Here is a 19344-nt window from a genome sequence, read left to right on the forward strand (position 1 = left end):
CGAAAAAAAAAAGAATTTTAATTTAAAGCATTTTTCTGTTTGGTTGATTTCATTTTATTGCAATAATGTTAGATTTTCTCATTTGAAAATTAAAACTATATTTTAAGGAAGGGAAAGAATAACCCTACTCTACTAGTTTTTTTTTTTCCATTCCTTTGCTTCCTTTGAATGCCATTATTTGAAGTATTTTAAATTATACTACTAAAAGATTTGCAAAATAAATTCCACCCAGAAATTTCAGATATAATAAATATTGTGTTTGATGGTTTATTTTAAAATCATTTAAAAAATCTAGCTTTACTTTACAAATGTCACAAAAGAAAATATAAAAATTTACAACTTTAAGAAAATTGACTTGATAGCATTACTTAGCTATATCCTAATGTCCATGAACACATTAGTATTCACATATGTATCAATGGTTGCCTACTGTATATGACATTTTAAAAATTAATTTAAAATTAAGAATATAACATGTAGATTTTTTACAAATCATACTAGTTTGCTTTTCTAGGTGTGTGAATAATATATTTATTTTCTATTTTATCAATTGATATTATAAAGTACATCAAACTACAATAATAAACCAAGAGGAGCTGTCCCTTTAAAAAAAAGAAAAAAGAAATAAAAAGATACACACACACATAAACAATGTGTATAATATATTAGATCTTTCACTCTTAACACATCTTATTTGTTTGTTCATATGATTTGGTCCATGCATTGTATACTTTAGACATAAACTGATGTAATCATTTAAAATTTTCTCAGTTGGTAAAACTACCTCAATTCAATAATAGTCTCAGATAGTCAGAGATTTGAGGTTTAAATTGCACTGCAGTCAAGTCTTAAAGTGAAACAAGTAAGCATAGCCAGCTCACAAGTTTGACCTCTGCAATTACTATTCATTTTCTCTGCTTTCCTGGGTATAAATGCATGTTAAATTGCCTTTTAGTGCCTGGAATGACTTTTCCTTAGCCAGATTACTCTTTTGGTTCATCAGTAAGACATGTAGTGCATATAATTTATTAGCACAAAAGTTACTCTTTCCAACTTAAAAGGGTCCATCCTGGACATTGTATGTGGCCAGCTTCAAGATCTTACATTATTATTATTAAAAAAAAAAAGTGTTTGTGCTACTAAAGCAGGCTTTTATACTCATCCCTTTTAATGAATTATTCAGGTCATCAAATATAATTTCCAACTTGCTTAACCTAATTTAAGTCAGCATTTGTAGAATGTCACTTGGGTCAATACTAGCTCAGAAGAAAAAAAATTAAAAATCAATGAACATCAGGGTGAACATTTTAATTTTCACTTTTTAACCTAAACCTTTTCCTGCATTTAGAGGATTGAATATTAAAGACTCATTTTAAAATATTTAGTTTTGCAAAAGTGTCACTAATCTATACAACTATTTGCAACAACTATGGGGGACCAGTTTCACTATTTCCTGTGTCAACAGATTTGACCTTGTTTTTCTCCATGGCTTAGAGATTAAGTACACCCCAATGGATAAACTGCACATCATTTTCAAAGGAAGGTTTTTCTGGGGGATAACGCTGAGTTTACAGATTCCTACTGCAGCCAAAGCTAGTGTCTATTTAATCTTATACTCCAGATGGCTTTTTGTGACCAAATGACTGCAGATTTAAAAATCAAGAAACTTTAAATGGAAAGACCTGGCCTTGACAAGGAAAATTGGGGGTAGAAGGTTATTGATTTTTTTTTTCCTGTGAGAGAAGCAAAAGAATTCAGTACTATTACAAATGCTAGTGGATGTTAAGATCTTGTGGGATAAAGGGGGTGTGGACACAAATTTCAAATAAATAAAGCTAATAGTACAGATAGGCAACTTCTTTATTTCTAGAATTCTCTATAGAATTTATTTCTCATGATTTAGAAATGATAACCTCAATCATGCTCTGAAAGACTTTGTTAGTATTTTGTTTTAATATAAAAAATTCTCACTCTGCATGTGTATATATTCATGTGTATGTATACACATATTTCAAGTAAATAACTATGCTAATTTTTGTAAAATAGTATTTATTGTTACCATAAAGAAATTACAAGACTGAAAAAATAAACTGAGAAAGGCCAGTACTTTTGTATTTCACTCTACTCGCTCTCTACCAAGACCTCCTGGGAAGACTCCTTAGAAGAAATGGTCTTCCCCAGAGCTGTCACCACAAAGTTTGGAAAAGAATACACAACACTCACCTGCTCCTACACAATGGAGAACCAAAGCAAGAGGTGTGAATCTGTTTAGTAAAGTGAGTGACTTTAAGAGAATTCTGGAACTCAACAGTTAAAAAAAAAAAAAAAAAAAAAAAGGAAACCTTGTAAAATCCAGGGGCTCAGGACAGTAGCACAGTAAGACAAACAAAATATCCCAGAACCTGCACCCCCTGCCAGAGCTGGAAGAGGGGGAATCTCCCCTCTTCAGAGATAAGGTGAAAGAAAGTCCCAGCAAACTCTCTCAGTGCAGATATCGCAATCACAACTCTTGGAAACTTTTACAACCCTGAAAGGCTTATAGCATAAATATATAAGAAACCTAAAATCTGCGCAGTAGCCTAGCTTTGGCAATGGAATTAATACACCTCCTTGCAAAACCTCAGGGTGCTATAGCTAGGAGCCATCGTGAGAAGGGAACCATTGTCTGAATTTGGGCCTCTCTAGGTCAGCATTTCCTGAATGTCTCAGGGTCCCCAGAGACATTCCACTGCATTGGTTCAGCAGGTAACTTCCTCAAAAACTAATTGTCATTTATCAGAATGACTGACAAAACCCACTGAGAGCTCTGCCCTATAGAAGACAGATGGTTGCAATTCAGAAGGATCCATGGAGTGTGCTGTCCTTAGAATCAGGGAATGGGAGAGCCTGCCCTTTAAGGTCAATGGTGTGCCGAATCCCAGATGTGGTTTTGAGGGGGTGTGAAGAGTGAAGGCAGTGTCCACACGGTTTCTGCCAATCTTTTCTCAGTGTCTGTTGCTAACAAGTACAGAAAGAACTCTGTGGTTCCACTGCTTTCCCATCTTCAGAGGCATGTTAAGGCTACCTCAACACTATGGCTCTCCTCCTACTACTGGGGCACATACTATAAGAAGATATTGAGGGCTGGGGACATGGCTCAGTGGTAGAGTGCTTGCCTAGCACGTGTGAAGCACTGCATTCCATTCTCAGCATCACATATAAATAAGTAAAATAAAGGTCCATCAACAACTAAAAATAAAATAAAATAAGAAGATATGGAGAGAAACTTTGCCTGGTGCCAGGGCCATCTACCATCCAATCTTGCTTGCACCAGGAATCATCAGCTGAAGGGAATTTGCCTGGTCATATCTTCTGCCCACTCCTTCTTGATTTGAAATAATTTGGGGGAGAAAAGCCCCATACCAAAGTATGTACAGCTAGAAGGGGTGATCTAAGGTCCCTCTCCCGGGTAGGAATGGTCACAATAGTAACAGAAGAATAAAACAACTTCTGTTACCACAGCATCTGGTCCCCTGCATCAATAGCCCCATATTTTGTCTGATCATGTACTCCTGATGAGACTGGCTGTTAGTGTCACAACAGTGTTTAATCAGAGGACAGTACTGCTGGCCCCTTATCACTACTGGAACAGCTGGTACCAGGGACTCTCTCAAGTAATGGAAACAATACAAACAGTACCTGAGGAAATTCCTACTCTATGGGGACTACCAATCCCAATGTAGAAGTAATCACACAATGTGGACCCTGCACACTGATGTCTACATCATAGTTGCCTGATTGCTAATGTATCCCGACTCTTGCATGACCCACAGAGATAGTGGGTATCTCTGACTCCCATGTGGCATACACATGTGTTCAAACTCACCAACCACAGCCAAAGAAGCTACAGGAAGATTACATTATGGTGCCACACTGCACATAAACTCAACATTGTATAACAAACCGATGCCCCAAGAAAATAGAGAGAAATCTGTTTACAAAGAAGACCATCCCATAAAAGTGGTAGAGATATCCATTCCACCTTATGCACAAATCTCAACACAAAAACATAATATGAAAACAAACAAACAAACAAGGTGATGTGTATCTCCAAAAAAATCACAATTCCCTAATAACAGATTCCAATGATATTGAAGTAGATGAAATGTCTGATAAATAATTCAGAAGCATATTTTTTTTAAAAAATGAGATCCAAAAGAATACAGATAAATAATGAAATGGACTCAGTAAGACAATGAAGAATATGAGTGAGAAATTCAGCAAAGAGATATTTTGAAGAAGAAGGATCAGAATTCTTAGAAATGAGGCGCTCAATACATCAGATAAAAAAAAATCAGTTCAAGGTCTCAGCAACAGAGTAAATCAAGTGGAAGAATATTGGAGCTTGAAGATAGATCTTTGAAATATCACATTCAGACAGAAATTTTAAAAATAAGAACAAAGACAGCATTTGCTATCTTTGGTACACTATTAAAAAATTGGGAGCTAGGCGATGATCCCCACCCCCTCCACAGCACAGAAAGAAGGCAGTGAAAGAGCAGCTGACTGAAGAGGTGGGTGACAGAATCAATGCCCTAAGTCCCAATATTAGACACTCTGAGATCTAGAGAGAGTTGAAGTTCAGTTACTGAAGCAGAAAATAAGGATGAAATTCCTTAACCCTGAACCCAGATCAGGGTTGGGGAGGGAGAAAGGACAAAGAGTAAAAGAGGAAAATCACGTAAGTTCGGTCTCTTAACAACAGCTGTAAAGGAAAGCAGACCAAATTAAAACCCAACAGGAGCAGCGGGGTCATTGAAAGAGATTCAGCAGTTCAACCCAGATCATGGACAGATAGTCAGGCTGGGCACAGCAGTCATTTTGTGGATCCCAGAACTGGCTAGATGCCTTAGAAGAAATTAAATTAACACAGCAACTTCCCCACCTGCAGGTAACAACAGATTAGACCAGAGGGAGTTCCCCTGAAGCAAGATGTCTCAATAATCCCTCTTGAAGGCATCTGTAGAGGGATTATTACTGGTTGAAAGTTGATGAGAGCCTTTTCGCCTCACCACACACAAGAGGAGTGGGTGGAGCAGACCTGCCCTGGGAGGTTCTAGCCTAACCCAGTGCTCTCATAGCTACAGAAACCTAGCAGAAATGGAGAAGATGCCCAAGATTCATGACAGGATGAAGTGAGAGTGCAGAACTAGGCTGAAAGGCAGTCTCAGTCACAGGCAGTGGAACAGGAAAGCACTGGCAGGAGTTTGAACATGAGCAGAATGGATGTCTCTGTCCCAGGCAGTGTTGGGGGATGGCATCTGTGATTCATAGCAGCAATCAGCAGGAGCTTGGAAACTGGTAGGACACCTTCTCTGTCCTGGGCAGAACAAAGGTATGGTGCCCATATTTTCTGCTGCAGCTAGCTGGAGCTTGTACATGGCCGGAATACTCTCTCTGTTCCAGTCAGTAGAGGGGTATGGCACCTGCAATCCACAACCTTGGGCAGTGGAAGCTAAAAACCAGCTATGAACCAGCTAAGTGTCTTAACCCAGTAGTAGGGATAGTGCTCAGGAAAGCTGTGTCTGTCTGGGTGGAGGCTTCTGTACCATACATCATCCAAGGAGAACCAACAGGACCTAGAGGAGTGATTCCTGCGTCCTGGCACCTCTGGTGGTGGTAGTGGTGGAATTTCCAAAGCCCAAGAGCAATAAACATCTGCTAAATGTCCCAAATCCTGGTGAAATTCAAACCAAGACTCTGTAGGAATTTTCTTCACCTTGGTATGACTTACTATAAATAGTTCTAACAGTCTAACAACTTTGATAATATATACATCACACTTTGTTTTGATTTGATAGTTGTCATCCTGGTGTTTAATATTGTGCCCTTAAGTCATTCAGTTGTATTTCTTCCAGTGTTTTAAAGCATTAATTGGAATCATTCTACTTTTGTTTTCCTAGCTCAGATTTAGCTAGCTCCTTTTATCTTCTTTTCCTTCTTACATTACATGCTACTGCATGAAACCCATACCCCCATCCATCATTTTCTTCTTTTCACTGTGGTGTGAATTATTCTTTTCTGTCTTTTCTTTTCTTTGTGCTTTTTTTCTCATTTTAATTTCCTTCCCTTTTCAGCCCTATATAATGTTATAGACATTTTAATACGCTTAATAACTAAGCTTTCACCTATTCAGTACTTCAAGTTTATACTTGGACTAAAGAAACTGGAGGAGAGCATTATGAAGTTTGGGGTTTTTCATATGTTTGAATAGTATATGGCTTTACTCACAGTGATTTTAGTAAATAGGGTCCAGTGGCTTCTCTCAAAATGGTGCGGATACTGGGAATAGCAGAGGACACACACTGAGTTAAAGTATCAATACCTGGATATTCACCCAGCCTGAGGCTTCTAAGAGAGAAAAGCTCACTAAATAGTTCCTTACGTAAGAGAAGAAATGATTAAACTCCCCAACAGATGGGCAGACATACAAGAAGTATGAAAACACGAAAGTACAAACCACTCCAGACAGCCCACAACACTTTAACAACTGACTCTGTTGATACCACAGTGTGGAAAATGTCAGAAAAAGAGTTTGGAGAATTCATAGTTAAAATACTCAGTGAGCTAAAGCAAACATAAGAAATGAACTTAGAAAATCCAGAAAGTGAAAGATCATTTCAATAAAGAGAGATTCTGAAAAAGAACAAACCAGAAATCCTGGAAATAAAAGACTCAATAAATCAAATAAAATCTTTACCAGAAGACTTGTAGAGCTGATGAATTTAGCAAAATATCAGAATTCGAGATCAACATACATAAATCAATCACTTCCGATATTCCAATCATTAATCTGCTGAAAAAAATTAGTAAAACCATCCCCTTCACTATAACGCAATTCAATAACAAGAACAAAAACAAAAACAAAACAAAATTTAAGAATAAATCTAATTCAGTAGGTGAAAGATCATCCTTACAAAGACAACTATAGAACTTGATTTAAAAAATGAGGAAAACCTTAGAAGATGGAAAGACTTTCCATATTCTTGGATAGCAGAATTAATATTATCAAGACAGCCATACTACCAAAAAACATTATTCAGATTCAATATAATCCCATCAAAATACATTGACATCAATAACATTCTCCACAGAACTACACAAAATGTTCTAAAATTCATTTTGAAGAACAAGAAACTCAGAATAGCTGAAGCAATCCTGAGCAAGAAGAAAAATGCTAGAGGCATCATAATACCTGATCTCAAATTATACTACAGAGCTATAGTAACATAAACATCATGGTAATGGCATCCAACCAGACATGAAAACAAATGGAATAGAATAGAAGACAAAGAAACAAATCCACATACTTCCAGTCATCTGATACTTAACAAAGTAGGAAAAAAAAACATGTTGTAGAAAAAATAAATAAATAAAAAATAAGTAAGAGGTGTTGGAAAATCAATTATATATATGTATAAAACAAAAAATTGATCCCTATTATTAACTCCACACAAAAGTAAACTTAAATGGATTGAAGACCTAGGAATTAGATCAGAAACTCTGTAACTGCTAGAAGAAAATGTAGGCTCAGCACTACAAGATATTAGCATAGGAATAGACTTCATTAAGATTATAAAGCACAAGAAATAAAACCACAAATCAATAAGTAGGATGACATCAAATTAAAAGTCTTCTGCATTAAAAAGGAAACAAGAACATAAAGAGAGAGCCTATAAAATGGGAGAAGATCTTTGCCCTCTGCTCCTTCAGGGAATGATATATAGAATATATAAAGAACACAAAAACTTGACCCCCCCCAAACTGAATAATCCAATTAAAAAATGGACAAGTGAGCTAAAGAGATACTTCTCAAAAAAAGAAATACAAATGGCCAATAAACATGAAAAAATACTCAACATCTCTAGTAATCAGGGAAATGAAAATTAAAACTACAGTGAGATTTCCTCTAACTAACTCCAGTGAAACAGCAATTATCAAGAATACAAATAATAACAAATGTTGGTAAGAATGTGGGGGAAAAGTTATATTCATACATTGTTGGTGAGACTGAAAATTAGTACAACCACTCTGGAAAGCCGCATAGAGATTCCTCAAAAAATTAGGAATGGAACAACCACATGACCCAGCTATTTCACTCCTTGGTATATATCCGAACAATCTAAAATCAGCATATTATATGGATTCAGCCACATCAATGTTTATGGCAGTACAGGTGCCCATCAACAGATGAATTGATAAAGAAAATGTAGCATATATATATATATAATGGAGATTTACTCAGCTATTGGAAGAATGAGATTATGGCATTTGCAGATAAATGGATGGAATTAGAGAACATCATGCTATGTGAAATCTGTTAGATCCAGAAAGTCAGGAGTGTTTTCTCTCATTTGCAGATGCTAGACCAATATAAGAAAAAAAAAAAAGGAAATTACATGAAAATTGAAGAGAAATCAGTGAAGCCGTGGAGTAGAGTAGTGGGAGGGGTGGGAATAGTAAGGAACAATGGAATGAATCTGATCAAACTTACCTATATACATACATGAATATACTACAGTGAATTTTGCCTCTCTGTATATATACAATGCACTAATTTTAAAAAGAGCTATAAATAGAATAAAAATCAGTTGAATACAGTAAAGGGAACATGGAGGGGAGAGAGGAAGGAAAGAGAAAGTAATGGGGACTGAATTGGAGCAAATTATATTCCTTGCTTGTATAATTATGTCAGAAAATGAATACTAATATTATGCATAACTATAATAAAGTTTAAAAAAGTCAAATGTTTGCCTCAATGGCATGCTTCAATGGGAAGAGATAAAGATTAAGGGCATAGCAATTTTATTCAATTAAATAAAAGCAGAAAGTTTCCTAATCTTGGGAATGGGATGAACATCCAGTTACAAGGAAATGCAATGAAACTCCAAATAAATATGACCAGAAAAGTTTCTCACAACTCTATGATAGTCAATCTAAAGAAAGTAGAAAACAAAGAATTTTAAAATCTTTAGGAAAAAAGCACCACATCACATTTAAGAACCAACATCCCATTAAACTAAGAGAAAATTTCTTATCAGAAACCCTACTTGCCAGGAAGGGCATATAATGACATTTTTCAAGTCCTGAAAGAAATAATGACCAAGCAAGGTTACTATATCCAGAAAAACCCTACTTAAGATTTGAAAGACAAAAAGACTTTACAGGATAAGCAAAAATTATGGGCATTAAGAACCACTAGGCTAACCTTACAAAAAATTCTTAAGAGAGTCCTACTCCCAGAAATCAAAGGAATATAAACACCCTCATGATAGCATGTAAAAGTATAGATCCCACTGGAGGAGAATAATTTTTTAAAAAAATGAGACATAAAAAATAATAAAAAACATCATCTATACAGTAAACTATTAAACCACAAAGATAAGTTAAGGGAGGAAGAAACAAACAGAATATTTAAAGCAACTAAAAGAAAATTTAAAAAAGCAATAGATACGATTATAACTTTTCAATTAAAAATTTTAAAAAACAATAGGCACAATTATAACCTTTCAATTATAACTCGGAACGTAAATGGTCTTAATTCTCCAATTAAAAGGGAAAGGGAGAGAAAAGGGAAATTGCATGGAAATGGAAGGAGACCCTCATTGTTATACAAAATTACATATAAGAGGTTGTGAGGGGAATGGAAAAAAAAACAAGGAGAGAAATGAATTACAGTAGATGGGGTAGAGAGAGAAGATGGGAGGGGAGGGGAGGGGGGATAGTAGAGGATAGGAAAGGTAGCAGAATACAACAGTTACTAATAGGGCATTATGTAAAAATGTGGATGTGTAACCGATGTGATTCTGCAATCTGCATTTGGAGTAAAAATGGGAGTTCATAACCCACTTGATTCTAATGTATGAAATAGGATATGTCAAGAGCTTTTTAATGTTTTGAACAACCAATAAAAAAAAAAGTATGACTCAACAATATTTTGGTTATAAGAAACTGACCTTATACACACAGATTCAAAGTTAAAGGAAAGAAAATGATATTCTAAGCAAATAAAACCCTAAAGTGAGCAGAATAGCTATACTTATATCTTACAAAATAGAATTTAAGACAAAAACTGTAAGAGGCAAAGAAGATTACCATGTAATGGTCAAGGTTATCAATTAATCAACAAAATAAAACAATTATAAATATATATATGCCACTAATGTCAGAGAACACAATTTTATAAAAAATAAACAAGCAAAACTTATTAGACCTAAAGGGAGAGATAGGTTCTAATACAATGATGGTGGGGAATTTCACTATCCTACTCTCACAAATGTAAAATCATGTAGGCAAAAGTTATATCATACTTTAAACTATACTATATGTGCAATGAATTTAACAGATATTTACAGACTATTTCATTGAAGAGCTGCAGAAAACACTTTCTTGCATCAGTGCCTAGAATTTTCTCTAGAAAAGACCATATATTAGGCTATAAAACAAATCTTAACAAATTAAAAAAACTGAAATCCTATTCAGTGTCTTTTATAAATACAATGGAATGAAAGTAAAAGTCAATAGGAAGAAAAACTTTAGAAATTATATTAGTACAGTTTAGAGACTAAAGAACATGCTTTTGAATGATTAGTGGGTCACTGAGAAAGTCAGAAGGGAAATTAAAATTCTTTTTTTTTTTTGAGAGAGTGAGAGAGGAGAGAGAGAGAGAGAGAGAGAGAGAGAGAGAGAGAGAGAGAGAGAGAGAGAGAATTTTTAATATTTATTTTTTAGTTCTCGGCAGACACAACATCTTTGTTGGTATGTGGTGCTGAGGATCGAACCCGGGCCGCACGCGTGCCAGGCGAACGCGCTACAGCTTGAGCCACATCCCCAGCCCTAATATTCTTTAAAACAAATAAAATTGCAAACAGCATACCAAACCCTGTGGGATACAGCAAAACTAACACTAAAAGGGATGTTTATAGCAAAGATTATCTATATCAAAGAGAGCGACACAGGGAGATTTCTAATAAACAACCTAATGATGCACCTCAGGATCTTAAGAAAGCAAGAATATATTAGATGAAAAATTAGTAGAAGAAAATAAATTATAAAAAAGCAAAAGGTAATAAAATAGGTGCTAAAAATCAGTACAGAGAATCAATGAAACAAAGAGTCAGTTCTTTGAGAAGATAAATAAAACTTACAAATCTTGAGATAGAGTAACCAGAAGAAAGGCAGGGGAGAGACAAAATAAATAAAATTAAAGACAAAAAAATGCGACATTGGAAAATATACTGAAATTCAAAGGATCATTTTTCACATTTGAAAATTACAAAACACTGAAGAAATTGAAGAAGATACTCAAAGGTAGAAAGACTTCCTATGTCCATAGTTTGGAAGACTTAATATAGTTCAAATGCCCATCTTGCCCAAATTGATCTAGAGATTCAATGTATCCCCTTCAAAATACCAATGACATTCCTTTTTTTTTCTTTTGATTTCAGGGATTGAATTCAAGGGTGCTTAGCCTGTGAGCCACATCCAGCCCAATGACATTCTTCACAGAATTAGAAAAAAATTCTAAAAATCACACGGAAGCACAAAAGGCTCCAGATTGTCAAAGAAATCCTGACAAAAAGAGCAATGTTGGAATCCGCACAATACTTGATTTCAAGACATACTACAGAGCCAAAGTAACTAAAAAAGCATTGTATTGTCAAAAACCAACCAGACACATAGAACAGAATAGAGAACCCAGATATTAATCCATGCACCTTCAGCCACCTGAATCTTGCCAGAGGTGCTAAAAATACTTTTGGAGAAAAGAGAACACAAATGATGCTGGGAGAACTGGATATTTATAAGCAACAGTTTAAAAGCTGACCCATATTTCTTATCCTGGACAAAAACTAACTCAAAATGGATCAAAGACCTCAAGTAAGACCTAAAATTCTGAAACTACTAGAGAAAAACATAAAGGAAGCATTTTAAGATATTGAAGTAGGCATGAACATACTGTATGTGCAGAGATATGGAAAATAGTGCTCTATATGTGTAATAAGGATTGTAATGAAAAAAAAAGATATTGAAATAGGCACTGATTTCCTGGATAGGATTCCAAAAGCCCAAGAAATACACAAACAAACAAACAAAACTGACCAATGGGATTGCCTCAAATTAAAAAGCTTCTGCAGAGAAAATGGAATAGTAGGGCAAAGACACAATCTACAGAATGGGACAAATATTTTCTAGCTATTCATCTGACAGAGGGCTGATATCCACAAAAACAAAATAACTCAAAAAACATAACAAAACAAAACAAAAACAAAAACAGGTAATCCAATCCAAAAATGTGCAAATGATCTGAATAGACATTTCTCAAAAGTAAAAATACAAATAGCCAATAAACATGCAAAAATGCTAGGTATCAATAGCCATCAGGAAAATGCAAATCAAAAGATTAGTGAGATGCCATCTTGACCCTGTGAGAATGGCTATTTTAAAGAAGATGACAAAAGAACAAGTGTTGATGAGGATGTGGATAAAAAGGAACCCTATATACTTGTTGATAGGAGTATAAATTAGTATAACTAGTACAGAAAATATATGGAGATCTCTCAAAAACTAAAAATTGAACTACCATGTGATCTAGGTATACCATTCCTGAGTAAATATCTGAAGAAAATCGAGTTGGCATATGAAAGAGATACATGCATGCTTATATTTATTGTGGCACTACTCACAGGAGTTAAGATATGGAATTAGCCTAGGTGCTAATGCGGAGGTAAAGAAAATATGGTATATATACCTAATGGAGTAATAGCCATAAAGGAGAATGAAATCCTGACTTTCACAGCAAAATATACGGATCTAGAGGAAATCATGTTAAATAAGATAAGCTAGACATATAAAGATAAGTATTGCATGTTTTATGTCATTTGTGGAAACTGAACAGACAACCCAAGAGCAAGCAAAAAACAGTAGGCAGTAAGAAGTGAATACAGGACTAGAAATGATGCATGTTTGTGTGTAGGGAGATGGAAGGGCAAGGACAGAAAGGTGTATGGACATGATCAATGCACAGTGTATGCACATATGGAAACATCACAGCGAATCCCATTAATGTGTACAATAAATATGTGTCAAATACAAAGCTGAGTAAGAAAAATATATCCCTCTGATATACTGATTTACTTTTTACATGTTGTCTGAAATGGATATTCATATTTGCTTGATTTGCAGACTAGAAAATACTATTGCTAGATCTTGAAGCTCAGGTGTTTTTAAACTTCGAAGCATAACATATTCTGTAACCAATATATGTGAGTATATATATCAACCTAAATATCTACATAGTCATGTATGTATAAAATATAATCTTGACTCATCTAGATACAAATCTATATTTCTTTAAAACATATTAAAATTCCCAAATATGCTGGTGGATTTTTAAAAACAGAACAGAAATGGAAAAGGTTTGTCAATTGATGTCCTCTCTAATAATTACTTCTAAGTGTCTAATTTTTTTGTCTTGTCATTTCTCTGCTTAAAACATTTCAATGATTCTCCATTTCTCTCAGGATAGAAGTCAAAGTTGACAAAGCCCAATCTCATCTGAAGTGTGGATCTCCTGACCTCACCAGCTACGAAGTAATTCTTCTGTCCTCTTTAGGCAGGTACTTTGTGATTCCCTCTACCTGATCATCCATTCTTCAAACATTCACAGTATTCCTTCCTATCCTTAGCATTTTGTTCAATATAAAATTCTCAAAGATTCTTACTTTGACAAAAGGAAATCTGAACCATTTCACACATGCTTTCAGTTTCCCTCACTTAGAACTATTATTTCTATAGCTTTTGAGTTCTGAGGCACTTATTTATTTAGCATGCTTTATTTAGCTTGTGTCTACTTATTAGAATATAAGCTCCATGAGGACATAATTGTTTTCCTTGTGAAGGTAGCATCAGGTACTCGAATGATGCCTGGCACCTTATTGACAACCAATAAATGTTGAATCAATGAATGATCTTTAATTTGAACCCCTAAAACTTGGTTCCAATATACATAAAATATGCTTAATCTGGAAAGAAATGTTTCTCTTAATTTATAAAAATGTACATGAATGTTACTCAATTGATAAAGGGTATGTCTCAGCAAGGAACTAGGATATATTTTTGAGGTCTCCCATATTCATTAAGATATCTTAATGAATACATATCATATATAAAGAAAACATAAATGATGCAAAATGACTCTGTGAATACAAACCTACAGAGTAAACCAGTTTGGGGGAAATGTAACAAAGCCATTTCACTTATTTCAACAATGAATACATAACGAATCTAACACTCTCTTGTTCAAGATAGCATTAAATAAAGGTAGTTTAGTCTCAATGTAAAAATTGTAGCCAATGGTGTAGTTAATTAAGAGAAAATGTCAATAGAACTTAACATTGTCGCGGGATAATGGCTCCTGCTGCTAGATATATGTCAAGAGAAAGATAAACAAGATGGAGTGATTTATGAAGCAGTGCCACACTCCAGGCAATGCATTTCCAGAGGATTACAGCACTCTTTGGGTGGTGATGTAAGGCAGAGGACTAAAGACTAAGTGGCCTTAACCCTTTGCATGGTGCAACAACAGCACAGAGACGTGGCGCTTGCCGACAGTCCCTGCTGAGAGAGCAGATTGTTTCTGTGAATAGAAAGAAGTATAATGCTACTAACAATCTAAGTTAAGATAGAATGACAACAACAAATCTTCTTGGCTTAGCAGATAGTTCAATTACTTGAAGGGGTCATACTCTTTCAGTAGTTAAAACCCAACAAATTTAGAATTATCTCTAAAATATAGACTTCTCAAAAATTATTTTAGGTGATAAATGACTGCTGATTTAGGAACTTGGTAATTGTTCTCAGCAAAATCTCATCTAAACAACTTTTGGAAAAACATCCAAAGATCATTTATTCCTTTACAATAATTTTAATAATGTAATTCAATTTATTTTTAGATCGTTAAAATTAATTAAATAGTTTCAAAGATGGTTTTAATTCAGAATCAACTTTTAGAGTACTATCCTGGTAAGCTGGCTTCACATCAAACTCAGGACACTATTATCTGCTTTGAGTTCTTAGAGTGAAGTCACAAATTTTACTGGTTATTGAGAAACTGTTTTCATAGCTGGTATGGTATATTCTAGGCTCTAATAGTAGAAAGCAATGTAAAATTTTCATTATATTATCTATTCATTATGCTATATTTCATGGGTATTTTAAACCTTTTACATTCAAGTAACAGTGAAACCACAGTTTAACAATTTAGAGGCATTCTTTTAATGAAATAAATCTTTAAGTGCTGGGGATGTAGTAGAGTACTTGCCTAGTGTGTATGAGGCCCTGGGTATGATTCCCAGCACTGTAAAAAAAGAAAGAAAGAAAGAAGGAAAAAACAATAAAAAAACTGTAGCATAGCATTTGACATATATTTTATTTATATATTATTGATAAGAATGCTTTTAGTTATTAATATAGTAAACTATCATATAGTTACTAATCTATTTTAAAATCATCTTTGTTTGCAATATTAGTGCTATGGTGTTTTTTTTAGAAAAATTAAAAAATGAAATACTATCATCATCATTACCATTAGAAATGTCCATATGGTTCTAGTCTGGAATCAGTGGGAGTTTTTGAACATTTCTTAGTTCAGGAAAATCAGACTCTGAATGTGTTTTATGCTTAATAGTGCACTATTTTTAGCCACAAATATCAATATATATATTCCAAAAGCAAAACACATATATACATGTTTTTTAATAGGATGTTAGTTCCTTAAAGATGAGTTTTTTGATCTCAAAAGCACTTAAGATATAAATTGTAAGAACTTGGAAACAAAGTTTGTAAAATTGCACCAAGTTTGAGTTCTTTATTTGTTGTGTCCCTGGCTATGTTATGCCATAGTCTATAATGACCACATGTTGCTGTGGTTTGGCAATGGTTTGAGTATCCCCTTCAAATTCATGTGTTGGACACTTGGTTCCCAGGGTGGTTGTGTTAGGAGATGGAGGTGGGGCCTATTGGGAGATCTATAGGTCAATTGGGAGTGAGCCCTTAAAAGAGGTTAAAGTAGTTCTCACGTGAACCCTTCATAGTTTTTGGAAAAGGTCTATTCAAAAGGCTATACTGGTCCCACCCTTCTTTCTGGCTTCCTAACTATTGACTGATCATTTCTGTAACGTGTGTCCCTACAGACAGCCATCTGTCATGATGTGTTGAAGCCAAAAGGCCCTCACAAGAACTGAGCCAATGCCAGCTCCTCATCCCTTAAACCTCCAAAACTGTGTGCTAAGTAAATCTCATTTCTGTATAAAATTTTCTTGCCTCAGTTACTTCATTATTGCATGAAAATGATGGCTAAAACATATGTGATCATGATGTATGAAAAAGGGAAACATGTTTGTATTGTTTTTCATGTTTAGTTGGATGATATAAATAGGAGTTTGTTAGTGAACAGTTTTTACCATGAGAATTTTCATTAGCTAGATCAGTTTTTCTAACATATTTCCTTATGCTTAATTATGATTTGCATCTTTAAAAGAATGCTTATTTTCTGTGAGGTAATGATGAGTTTATAAAGGATTATACAATGTGAGTGGTTCCATCTCTTATAGCTTGCAAAAACACTGGGGAAATAAAAATTACAATACTGAATGCCTACTTTATGTCATTAACACAGTGCTAAGCATTTTGTATCTATTAACTCCTAATATTCTTCAAAAATCTGATTAAGTTGGTGATTATTATTTGGGGAACTGAGGTACCTTGAGGTTTAAGAAACTTGTCTGATGATACATAGCTAGCCAGTGGTAAAAACAGGTTTAAAACTGAGCTGCCTCTCAAGAAAACACAAATATATTTAACAGTAGTTTAATCAGATATTTATATCCTGGAATCATGCAATTTGATAGTTAAAAGAAAAATTTAAAGAACCTGACATTTATTGATCTACATCTGCTTGACCGGGAAACAAAGATCAAGTGAGTTAATTGAGCATTATTTCTTCCATGGTCAATAGGTAAAATATTGGCTCTTATCCTGTGTAAGTCTCTTTTTTGGGGGGGTGGTGGGCAGGTACCAGGGATTGAACCTAGGGGCACTTGACAACTGAGACACATCCACAGCCCTGTTTTGTATTTTATTTAGATTTAGAGACAGGGTCTCACTGAGTTGCTTAGTACCTTACTTTGAACTCAAAGATCCTCCTGCCTCAGCCTCCCAAGCCACTGGGATTACAGGTATGCACTCCCATGCCTGGCCCCATGTAATTCTCTTGATAGGTCATGACTTGGTATGTATTTGAGTGCAGTTTGCCAAATTGCAGTGTATCTGTAAATTCAGTGCCCCACATGTCTTATGTTTTTCTGTGTAGCACAGGACAGAATGCTTGAATGCTTGTGTCACTTAAAGTTCCACAAAGAAAGAGCCCATGCTGTTTTATTCACCTTTGTGATTAGATAATAATTCTGTTTAATATTCAAGCAGATGTTTCCTAGAGAATGAAGAATTTAAAATAGTAAAGGCAGAAGAAATACTTTTAAGGCATGCTAAACTTGAGTTTAAACAATGGATATAAACGTTAAGTGCCAGAAAACAACTGAAGCAGATAGGACAAACTGTAAAGCAGTCCCAAATGGATTGTTAATTTAGAGTCTAGGAGACAGAGCTGTAAATATAAAGGGACTATAAATTTCGTCCATGGCTACAAATCAGAGAACACTTTGGTGTATCCATAGTGTAGAACTGGGGATCATACATTGGTCTTTTGTTAAATTTTGGCACACACACATAAACACATACCTAGGCCCACAATTACATATGTAATAAAGAATTACATAAAGAATATAGTTTACAAATAAGAGATACTGATATATATATATATGATGAAAAACATAATGTAAACTTATACTTTATATTACACATTGAAACTTTTATGGTTATGATTGTGAAAGAATTCAAAAAATGATTGTGTCTCATTCAAGGATGTTTAACAGAATGTCACTGGATATAATTACTTATCATTTGGTGCATTAAAGATGGGAATCCTAAAGATAGGATCAGGTATATTATAGTTGGCTTATAATTTTGCATTTTAGAGCTAGGTTAACAGCTAAATCTTAAATTTCAAAACATGTTGATGTTGTTTTTGAAGGCTGTGGTCAGTCTGCTATACTTTCAGAAATATAACCATCATTATTAAGCCTCTAATTACATATTCATAGATGAAAAGGTAAAATGGATTCAAGTTTGGGCATGTCAAAAAGAAATTGAATTCCAAATTTATATTTCTAAATTGCTGTTCTCTCCTTTTATCTGCAGTCCCTTGAGCCCAACACTTCACCTTAGATCAATCCTAAATCATCTTTAAAATAAATTTATCTTTGGTGATGCCTGTTCCTATTCTTATTACTTCAGCTGAGAAGAATTGTGATATGGTACTGTAAAAACTCTGCCAACAGCTCAGATGTCAGGCAAAACATCTTTTAAAGGACCTGTAAAAGCTATTCTTTCATTAAATTTAGGCTTTTAAAATGTGTTTTCTTAAAATATCCTTTTTATTTGTTTCGTATCTCTTAGGACACCTCTCTGATTCTGTTAAAAATAAAACTATTACTCTTTTTATTCACAGGTGGTTTGAAGGAGTCAAGAAAATGTTATTTGGAACAGTTCTTATATTATTATTATTTTTTAAAATATTTTTTTTAGTTGTCGATGAACCTTTATTTTATTTATTTATTTCTACGCAGTACTGAGAATTGAACCCAGGGCCTCACACATGCTAAGCAAGCGCTCCACCACTGAGCTACAACCATAACCCCAGCTCTTGTAATATAATCAGAAATTGGATTCATTCTTCATGTTCTTTAATTACTTTTAACCCTTTAAAAGCCCATTTGGCATGGGAAAGGGTTTTCTGGCAAAAAGCAAGAAAAAAGGTGTTAACATAAATGATTTTCAGGACCATATTGCATGCATGTAGTTCATGGAATAACTGCTTAGCTCATTACAGTTCATTGAATGTTAATCAATTTATTTATATCTTAGCCTCATAGAATTGTTCTACAGGAACACAAATTACTCCCCATTATTGGTGGAATTTTAACTGTCTCAGCCTGAAAGTTCAGCTTTTTCTTTTTTTTCTTTTTTCTTTTGGTGGAAAATTTTGGTGATAAAATGAAAGAAAATGAACTCCTTGTCATGTTTTAAATCAGCAAGGAGAAATTCTCAAGTGGATATGACAGCACTCAGAGTGCTTGGCAATCCCTTTGTTAAGGACTGCCAATCATAATTAACAACAACAGAGAT

General features: G+C 34.5%; 1 protein-coding gene across 4 annotated transcripts in view; it reads right to left on the reverse strand.

The window, feature by feature from the left end:
* Nucleotides 1–19344, reverse strand: part of Grid2 (glutamate ionotropic receptor delta type subunit 2) — a 1411364-nt gene that overhangs the window by 294219 nt on the left and 1097801 nt on the right. The gene's annotated exons all lie outside the window — the stretch shown is intronic.

The sequence above is a fragment of the Ictidomys tridecemlineatus genome, chromosome 9 (genome assembly GCF_052094955.1).
Source record: "Ictidomys tridecemlineatus isolate mIctTri1 chromosome 9, mIctTri1.hap1, whole genome shotgun sequence".
NCBI lineage: Eukaryota > Metazoa > Chordata > Mammalia > Rodentia > Sciuridae > Ictidomys > Ictidomys tridecemlineatus.